The sequence below is a fragment of the Galeopterus variegatus genome, unplaced genomic scaffold (genome assembly GCF_000696425.1).
Source record: "Galeopterus variegatus unplaced genomic scaffold, G_variegatus-3.0.2 Scaffold423, whole genome shotgun sequence".
NCBI classification, from domain to species: Eukaryota; Metazoa; Chordata; class Mammalia; order Dermoptera; family Cynocephalidae; genus Galeopterus; species Galeopterus variegatus.
In genome coordinates, this window is record NW_007726534.1 from 339,815 (window position 1) to 348,427 (window position 8,613).

At 54.6% G+C, this 8,613-nt stretch overlaps 1 protein-coding gene across 1 annotated transcript in view; it reads left to right on the top strand.

Annotated features, from left to right (window-relative positions):
• Positions 1-8,613, top strand: part of P2RY2 (purinergic receptor P2Y, G-protein coupled, 2) — a 14,339-nt gene that overhangs the window by 1,615 nt on the left and 4,111 nt on the right. The window contains exon 2 of the mRNA XM_008568552.1: positions 6,036-6,218. The gene's annotated coding sequence lies outside the window, so the exon portion shown is untranslated. The remainder of the gene's footprint in view (positions 1-6,035; positions 6,219-8,613) is intronic.

The window sequence follows — 8,613 nt, forward strand, 5'->3', positions numbered from 1 at the left end:
AGCAGGTGCCTGTGAGTGTTTAGGAAATGAACAACCAAGTGAAAGTAGACGTACAGTGGGAGAGGAGGGTCTTGCTCTGTGGAGAGCCATGGTTGGTTCTTAAGCGGCGGAGTTCCTCCACTCCCCTATTACCCAGTCTCTCAGGCTTGACTCATTCCTGGTCCAGGATGAGTAGCTAGAGTCCCCCGCATGGAGGGTGGGCAGCCTGGTTCGTGGAGAGCCATGGTTGGTTCTTAAGCGGCGGAGTTCCTCCACTCCCCTATTACCCAGTCTCCCAGGCTTGACTCATTCCTGGTCCAGGATGAGTAGCTAGAGTCCCCCGCATGGAGGGTGGGCAGCCTGGTTGCTGCTGGGCAGCTCCTGGTCCCTCTACTCTGGTACCCTGTCACTGTCATTGCTGCTCCCCAGAGGAGAGTCCTGAGCACTGGAGTGAGGGAGGGGGATCTGCCTCAGATTTCTTGGGGCCCACATGCCCTCTCCTCTCCCCCTGCCTGAGGGGAGCCTCCTGGTGTTGATATGGCTTCCTGGTGAGTGCCCAGGCTCCCTGCCCCAGTGTGTAGGAGGGGACTCTTGCCATGGCTGGACTGTAGGCAGGGAAGGGTGCTCCACATCTCACAGGGAATCTAGGGCCAAGGGTCCACCTCCTCTCACTGCACCATTGTATGTATAGCATCCTCCTTGGTCTCTCTCCCTCCATACTCCCCAGTCCTGTCCATCTTCCATGTGACTCCATCTTTGTAAAGGTCAACTCTGACCATGCCCTCCCCCTCTTAAGCCCTGCTATGGTTCCTCATTGTTCTCAGCCTGGCATTTGAGCCCTTTCATGAGAGTTCCTCAGGCTCCCACTCATTCCATGATACCTAACCCTCCCTGGCAGCCACATGTGACCTCCTTGCATTTCCCTGACAGGCTACACTCTCACACCACTGAGTCTTTGCACATGCGTCTTCTGCTGCCTTCAGTGCCCTCCTACCTCTTTGTCCACCTGACAAATTCCTAATCATCTGTCAAGTCCCAGCTCAAATGACCCCTCTTCTGGGAAGCTCTCCCTGACCTCCCCAGGCTGGGTAGGAGTTCTCTGGCCCTGGGTTTCCCTTGGTCATGGCTTAATCATCCAAGTGGTCTTGGTCCATGTCTGTGTCTTTCTCCCCAGCCAGACTGAACACTCCTCAAGGGTCCAACAGAGTGTGATCTGACTCTGGGTTTGCAGGGCCCCTCTAAGGCCAGGCATATATGAGCACTGGCAAGCATTTGCTGGGACTTTGTGTCTCCTGGGAATGTGGCTTCTAATTGCATTACTCTGAGAGTCCAGACTCCTGTGGTTCTGAGCATCTCAAAACCAAAGGTATCAAAAGTAAGGAGTAATAGAATTGAAGAAACATTTAGCATTCACTCCCAGAACCAGGACTGTTGGAATTGGACTCTGAGAACCAGTGAACTCAGAATTGTGGAAGCACTCAGAGTGAGACAATCTCAGAATTCCAGACTCACATGTATCCTGTTCTAGGCTTTTGTCCATTTTTCCACCTCAGGTTTTTCAGTCTTCCTTTTTCCTCCCACGCTGGACCCTTCCTGCCCCTCCTCAAATCTGACACAGCTCTTCTTCCAGAAGCCTTCCCTGATTGCTCTGACCATGACTTCCGCCCCACTGCTGGGGACACCTGGGAGGGCCCCCCTGCTGAGAAGCATCATGTACTCCTGGATTTTAGTGTCCCTCTGTCCTGATGGGCAGACGCAGCCTCCACATCAGGAAACTGCACAATTTGCTAGCACCATGGAGCACCCACCCTACCCTTGTCTTATTCATTCCTCATGACCTGTCCTGTGTAGTGGTGATTCACTCCTTCTGACTAGTGAAGAACCTGAGGCTCAGAGAGGGGGACTGATTTGACCAATGTTGCACAGCTTGGTTGGTTTCAAATTGGAGCCTGAACCCAGGGTCCTTGCCTCTTAAGTCTGGCTGGAGGCATGTGGATGTGATAGATTAGGGTAGAGTCCAGGGCCTTGTAGTTGTGAACCTGTTCAGATCAATGTGTCTCTATAACTCTGTACTGGACTGTGCTGGGTGGTTTGAGTGGTTTGGAGTGCCCTGGGTTGGGGTGGGGGTGCTCAACCCCCACTAAAAATAATTGGAACACCAGACCTCGAGTAAGACCCTTGCTCCTTAGGGGTCTCAGTTGCCTGATCTGTAAGCCTGGCTAATCTGAGACCCACCCACTCAGATGCTTGAGTTCAGCCTCAGCGAGTAGCCCCCACAGCCAAGATCCTAGGGGCTCCCAAGAGGAAGAAAGCCTCTGGGCTGGGGCTACAGAGCCCAAAGGGCTCCTGAAGGTGAGGCCTCACACTGCAGCAACTGCACCAACTGATAACATCTGAAGTTACCTCTCAGCTGTTTCCCCAGACCAGCCTCAGCACTCATGGTGCAGAAGCATGTCAGGCGAGTCTGGGGGGCCTGCTGGTCTTTGGCTTCTTGGAGGACATTTGGGAGGGGACAGGGCGTGATTTCTAAGCTCCTGAGCCTGTGCAACCCAGGCTTGCCCTCTCCAGTCCCCTTAAGCCTCAGGGATGATTAACAGTTCTCCAAACACACCGTGTCATCTCTTGCCCTGTTTTTTGCTCACTGCACTCTCCTCTCTTCTGCACTCACCTGACTCCTACTTATCTTTCAGAATGCAGGTCAGGTGTCCTCTCCTCCAAGAAGCCTTCCCTGACCTTTCCTTTAGGCGCCTCCTTGGCTTCTTTCAGGCCTGATTACCTTGAGCTGTCATTGTCTGTTTTGAGGTGTGCCTCCCCCCACCTTGACAGTGAGATCCTTGAGATCAGGGAAGGATCTGACCTACCTCGGAGCCTCTAAGTGCCCTTCACAGGGACAGGCATTGATATGGTAACCTCAGTGAGGGTGAGTGAGTGAAGGATAGTGGCGGGTGTCTGGCTCCTGCTGGGGGTTCCCCGGACTGCCTTCCCCTAAGGATGGCCTTCAGTGTAGGAAACTTGATCTATGGTCAGTCTGACTGTGACCTTGCTGCCTGTAGCCCCTGCCCATAATTCCTGTGGGGTTTCCTGCCCCCCTTGTCTTCCCAGGATACTCCCATCCTCCCTGCCTTTTACACCTGCTAAAATCTTATCTCTTTTAATTATTTCACAAAATGAATCTAAATCATCTCATTTAACTATCTCAACAGCCCACTGAGGCAGGAAGTTGAGATGTGGGTTTTGGAGTTAAGAGACTTGTTCAGGTCCTACAGCTGGGAACGGCAGAAGTGGGATTTCCCACCTGCCCAGTGCCCTATCCTGCTCCCTAGATGGTGTTCTGGGTCCAGGTCCCCTGTTTCCCCTCAAGTATCCCACCTCTGGCAGAGACAGGCAGCAGGGGTCCCCAGAGTAATGACAGGACACTCTCCCCTGCCAGGCTGGATGGGGTCTGCCAGCCATGCTGGTGACACATTCCAGAGCCACTCTAGCAAAGGAGCTGGAATGTCATCCAACCACTCTGGAAATTCTGCAGCCAGCCTGGGAACTGACCCAGACCCTCCTCTTGGCTTTGGGCTTACTAGCCTAGGAACACAGAGAGGAATACCCAGATTGGGGTAGGGACAGAGCCACGTGGTCTGGATGCTAGGCTTGGCTCTGCCCTTGACTCACTGGTGGCCGTGGGTGAGACCTTGAGCCACCCCTTTCTGGCCTTAGTTTTCTCGCTGGGAGATGGGTACAATAACCGTCATGGCTGCTTTGCGCTGGGGAAATACTAAGAAGAGTAGATCCTGGGCTCTGCCAGTTCGATGCAACTATGGTGGAGAACTGACCAGATTGAGACCTTGAGCCACCCCTTTCTGGCCTTAGTTTTCTCGCTGGGAGATGGGTACAATAACCATCATGGCTGCTTTGCGCTGGGGAAATACTAAGAAGAGTAGATCCTGGGCTCTGCCAGTTCGATGCAACTATGGTGGAGAACTGACCAGATGGGCAGAGCTCCAGGGCTCAAAGAGGGATTGTCTGGGAGCTTCCTAGGGAGAGGGCCTGGCTTTACATGGTAGGAGGTAGTGGTCAGGGGCACAACCTTGGAAGCCAGACAGACCAGAGCTGCTCTGCCATTTGCTAGCTCTGTGACCCTGGGGTGGTTATTTAGCAATTCTGAGTTTCTCAGGATTAAATGAGAAGAGGTAAATGAGGCCACCTAACACAGAACTTGGTATAGAGACAGTGCTCAAGTCTTGTTATGACATAGGTGTTAGAAGATAAGGGAGGCTGTCCCTGAGCAAAGGTGTGACCATGGGACTGCTTTCGCTGTGCTTGAGACAGAAAGATGAGAATGGAGACAGAGAGCGTGTGGGTTTTCTGGAGGGGTGGCAGGGACCAGATCAGCTAGGGCTTTGAGTGCCAGGTGAAGAGCTTGGACATTAGTCTGAGGACACTAGGGAGCCATGGAAGAGTTTTGAACTTGACAATATGTGGTCAGATTTGTGTTTTAGAAAGACTACGTGACTGCAGTGTGAAGGCTGGACAGGTGGCGTAGGGGAGGAAAAAGGAGTCCAGTGAGGAGGCTGGCACAGTGGTCTCCAAGAGAAGCCGCTTAAGGCTTCGGGTGGGGACCATGTGGTGTGTGTCCGAGCAATGTCATTGGTTGAACTGACAAGACTTGGTAAGTGATGGGCTTCAAGTGGGGTGGGGAAGAGAGAGGTTGTCAAGGCTGTATCGGAGGTTTGAGAGCTGGAAGGATGGTGGAGGCCCTTCTCAGAAATAGGAGAGTGACTTTGAGAAAGTGATGTGCCTTACCTTCGCTTGTGGAGTCAAGACATCTCCTAAGGAGGAGAAGACCGGGTATGTGCCTGGGTGGAGCAGGGTGAAAAGGTAACGTTCTTTCACCTTGTCACTAAACATCAGAGTAGACTGGCAAATAGCTACCAGGCCACTGGCCCATGTCAGCCTGAGATGGCTGGGGAAGGTGCAGTAAGTAAACAGTGGCTCAGAGGCGTTTCCCACGGCCCCCACCCCGCCCCTTCCTACAGCCACCCTTCTCCTGTCCCCACATCCCCCTACCCCTGCACTGTACTTCTAACTTGGGGACCTAGCCTCAGTTGTCTCAGACCGCACTCCCCCATATAGGGAAGTGAAGCAGATGGAAAAAGATAGTTCAGGGGAGGATATTCTTTTTCTCCTGTGATGCCTCTGAGGTTTGGTGGCTGCTGGGACCTGCCCATACAGAGGGCTCCCTCCACAAGGCAACCATCCCCTCACTGAAGCCCTGTGCTTGGTGCATGTGAGAGGCTTCCAGGCTAGACAGAAACCAGGGCCAGAATTCAGAAGGCCTGGGCCTTCTTCTTCTTGGCTCTGTCCCTGACTTACTGTGAGGCCTTTGGCCTCAGTTTCCTCCTCTGTCAAACGGGGCTTTGGCGCAGGTGATTTCTAATGGTTGTTCCATGCTCTGATTGTCTAGACTGTGTGTATCAGTGTGTGTGCAATGCATGTACATCTGAGTGTGACTGTGTATACCTCCATATATCTGTGTATCTAGATGTGCCTGCATGTGTTCAGGAGTGGTGTGTGTGTGTTTATAACACCTATGGAGGAACGCTTAGAGGTGGGAGTGGGGAGGAGGGGTGTTCTAGATAGAGACCTAGCTTGGACAAAAGTGTATTGGCAGGAGTACTATAGAGTGTGTACTGGGCAAGGAGGGCATTGACCGTTTCCTGCTGTGGAGCTGAAGCATAGCACCAGGCCCCAGCAAGGGGACACTGAGGGCTTGGCTCAGCTCTGCAGAACATGGGGAAGACCACCCTCCCCCAGAGCCACCCTCCTGAAAGGGGGTGCCTAGGGAAGGAGGCTGAGAACAAACCATCCCTGGAGCTTGTGAGCTGGGGTGGATGATCAGGAGTGTGGGTGCTTGGAGGGCACTCCAATCAGGACGGGCACACCAGGTCACCTCTCTGCCTCTTTTGGGCCAAGGTCAGAGCAAAGGAGGCAGCCCTGGGAGGGCTTGGCCTGGCTGGCTTCCATGACCCTGAGCCCACGCTGTCTCCACCTCCCTGTGTCTGTAGGAGCCCCCTGCGGCACTGCCTGCCCTGAAAAATGCTGGAGGCTGGGTGCGGCCCCAGGCTGGGGGACCTGTTTTTCCTGTTTCCTGAAGAGTTGCCTGCAGCCTGGTCCAGGCATGTGCATGCATGAGCGAGAAACCTGAGCCAGTGCTGAGCATCCCGACAGCAAGAGCAGGGCCTGGCCAGGTACTGGGGTGCAAGGGTGACCCGCTGACTGGGAGGTGCAGCAGGCATGTGATTGTCGTGTATGTGTATATGCTGAACTGGGGGTAGATCAAGGGGATCCAAGGGCGGGTGGTCTGCCTTGCTTCCTTATCCCAGGCTGTGATGAATCCAGGCTCTGGACCCAGACAGCTCTGGCTGTCAAGCCCAATGTTTCCAATTCCTGGCAGTGTGACCTTGAACAAATAGCTTAACCTCTGTGGCAGTATCTGCCAAGGGGTGGGGATGGGGAATGAAATGAAGATGCTGCATGGAAGCTGCTTAGCCCAGGCCTGGCCCCTATAAAGCAGGGTGTTTGGTGGTGGGAGCTCCAAGATGGGGAACTCCTGATCAGCCTGACCCATGACCTGAGCCGGAGATGGGCAAGATAAAAGCATGTGGCTGGCCTCAGACAGATGACCTATCTCCAGAATGCCTGGGTCTGATTCCCCTCTCCCTGACGCTTCCCTGGCCTGTCCAGGGAATGGCATAGGCCCCAGAATGCCTGGGTCTGATTCCCCTCTCCCTGACGCTTCCCTGGCCTGTCCAGGGAATGGCAGGGTCTTCTAGGCCTCTGCAGCCTTTGAAGGAGAAGAATCTGGGGCCTTTCTGGGGCAGGAGCGAGTCCTAGGTGAGCTGGGCCCACAGGAGGACTGGGCTCTCCCCTGGCCACTTCAGGTCATCAGCTGAGAAATCTTTAAGCATCCTTGTCCTCTGAGAGGCCCTGAGAGGGGCGAGGGAAAGGAGAGGCGCTCTCACTGAGCTCAGCCCCTCTGCCTCCGCAGCCTCTCTGCTTGCTCCATTCATTCTCATTCCTATAATACTGCTGTGGTTCAGGTCTCCAACTGGACGATAGGAACAGAGAAGAGCATCAGATGGACCCAGCCTTCAAGGAGCATGTGGAATGTGTTGGGGTAGAGGGTAGAAGGACAAATTACCAACACAGCTGAGGGTGGTAGTGGAGAGGGAGGGCTTGAGAGATGAGGTGACATTAGAGAAGAGCCTCGAGGGATGGGTAAGATGTATTGCAGCTCCAGTGGGTTCTGGAAGGGATTTCCAGACAGCAAGGACTACATGAAGGAAGGCAGGGCAGGCAGGGTCAGTCTGGACCAGTGCCACGGTGATGGAATCCCCAGCTGGCCTGGAGGGTGGAGGCCAGGATGTCTTAAAACAGGTGAAAGGGGCAGATCCCTCGTCTCATGGGGAGACAGGGAAGTCTCCCCCACACTTCTCAGTGTCAGAGATTCCAGCGTTAGTGATCGGCAGGAAACACTAGAGCAGAGCCATGAGACGTTGACTGTGACAGGAAGATGAGGGCCCTGACCCCATCTCTGAGGAGCTACCAGCCAGGCCTCAGCACTGCGGCAGGAGCAGAGCAGTGGTGTGGAGGAGGATTGAGGGTGTGTGTCTGGAACATGGGGGAAGCCCCCCTCCCTGTCCCAAGTGGGGCAAACTTTCCTCCTGGCAGAAGTTTGAGGCTGGGGGATTTGACCCATGAGAAGTCTGAGACTCGGGAGAGATGGAAATAAATGCCTGCTGTTCCTTGGGTTCTGCGGCAGAGCTGACCTCAAAGCTAGGCTTACTGACTCCCAGGCCGGGGCTATGTCCCAGGAGGGAAAGTGACCATTCTACAGCTCCTCAGTCTTGCCACACTTCTGCAGCTTCCGTGAGCCAGTGACTCCCTGCCCACCTTCCAAAGCACCAGACCCAATGGTCCCAGCATCTGCCCATCCCCACATCCTTTCGGGGCAACCCACAGTTACCATGTCTGACACTGAATTCCTCCTAACCCTTCCTGCCACCCTGCCCTGAGCCAGCCCTCCTGGCTGCCTCCCTCTCCCGGCACTCAGCAGCCTCCCTGCCAAACAGCTCTGAGTCTCCCCTCACGAGGTCCCCAGGTCTGGCCCCAGCTTAGGCCTCAGCATCACGCCCAGGCCCACACCTCCTCCACAGCCTCCCGTCAGGACATTCAGTCTCTCCTCCACCAGTGGCTTGAGAGAGAGGGTTTCTAGTAAAGGCCACCTCTGAGCCAAGCCTTGAAGCTCATAACACCACAGTGTACCTACTATGTGCCTGGCACCACTTCAGACATTTTACACCAGTTACTCAGCAGTCCTGTAATGGAGATTCTATTCAGCACCTTGTTTTACAGCTGAGGAAACAAAGGCAGTCTGGTTCAGAGGCCAGGTTCTTAATCACTGGAGTTTGCTGTGCTGAAGGGCAAAGAGCTGTGATTGCAACAGGCGGAGAAGAGGGCCATGGGGCCGGCCCCGTGGCGCACTCGGGAGAGTGCGGCGCTTGGGTGTGCAGCGGCGCTCCCGCCGCGGGTTCGGGTCCTATATAAGGATGGCCGGTGCGCTCAGTGGCTGAGCGTGGTGCG